Source organism: Nematolebias whitei, chromosome 4 (assembly GCF_014905685.2).
Source record: "Nematolebias whitei isolate Nwh7 chromosome 4, NemWhi1, whole genome shotgun sequence".
NCBI lineage: Eukaryota > Metazoa > Chordata > Actinopteri > Cyprinodontiformes > Rivulidae > Nematolebias > Nematolebias whitei.
Window position 1 is genome coordinate 34,671,350 of NC_056501.1, and position 1,376 is coordinate 34,672,725.

Sequence of the window (1,376 nt, forward strand, 5' to 3'; positions counted from 1 at the left end):
CTGGAGGGCTGCAGCAGACGGCGTGGGAGCCTGGAGGGCTGCAGCAGGAGACGTGGGAAACTTGGAAACTGCAGCAGGAGACGAGGGAACCTTGGAAACTGCAGCAAGAGACGAGGGAACCTTGGAAACTGCAGCAGGAGACGAGGGAACCTTGGAAACTGCAGCAGGAGACGAGGGAACCTTGGAAACTGCAGCAGGAGACGAGGGAACCTGGGAAACTGCAGCAGGAGACGAGGGAACCTGGGAGACTGCAGCAGGAGACGAGGGAACCTGGGAGACTGCAGCAGGAGACGAGGGAACCTGGGAGACTGCAGCAGGAGACGAGGGAACCTTGGAGACTGCAGCAGGAGACGAGGGAACCTTGGAAACTGCAGCAGGAGACGAGGGAGCCTTGGAAACTGCAGCAGGAGACGGAGAGGCCTGGGGAGAAGCTGCTGCTGTCGGAGAGGCCTGGGGAGAAGCTGCTGCTGTCGGAGAGGCCCGGGGAGGCGCCGCTGCCGCTGTCGGAGAGGCCCGGGGAGAAGCTGCTGCTGTCGGAGAGGCCTGGGGAGAAGCTGCTGCTGTCGGAGAGGCCTGGGGAGGTGCTGCTGCGGGAGGAGAGACCATGGGAGTTGCTGCTGCTGGAGGAGAGACCATGGGAGTTGCTACTGTCGGAGAGGCCTGTGGCTCTGCAGCAGACGACGGAGAGGCCTGTGGCTCTGCAGCAGACGACATGGAGGACCTTGGAGGCGACCCCTCTGGGGATGTGGAGAGCGCCGACCCCTCGGGAGATGTGGAGAGCGTCGACCCCTCGGGAGATGTGGAGAGCGCCGACCCCTCTGGAGATGTGGAGAGCGTCGACCCCTCTGGAGATGTGGAGAGCGTCGACCCCTCTGGAGATGTGGAGAGCGCCGACCCCTCTGGAGATGTGGAGAGCGCCGACCCCTCTGGAGATGTGGAGAGCGTCGACCCCTCTGGAGATGTGGAGAGCGTCGACCCCTCTGGAGATGTGGAGAGCTGAGGAGCGTCAGCCGGGACCCCCTCGGAGTAGGAGAGATGAGGAGCGTCAGCCGGAACCCCCTCGGAGTAGGAGAGATGAGGAGCGTCAGCCGGGACCCCCTCGGAGTAGGAGAGATGAGGAGCGTCAGCCGGGACCCCCCTCAGGAATGGCTGAAAAAGGAGTCTTTAGAGTCTCTATTTCTGTTAGCAAAAAATCATATTCTGGGAGTAAAGAAAGGCCTGGGACAGAAAGTAAAAAATCCTTCATCTGGGTCAAAACTAAATCAAAAGAGGATGGGTTTCTTTTTGCTGAACTAAACAGTTTGAGAATAGTCTGATTAATATTAGAAATATCCTCAGGGGAAAAAAAAGGAAGGTCAGTGTGAGTGGGTGTGGTG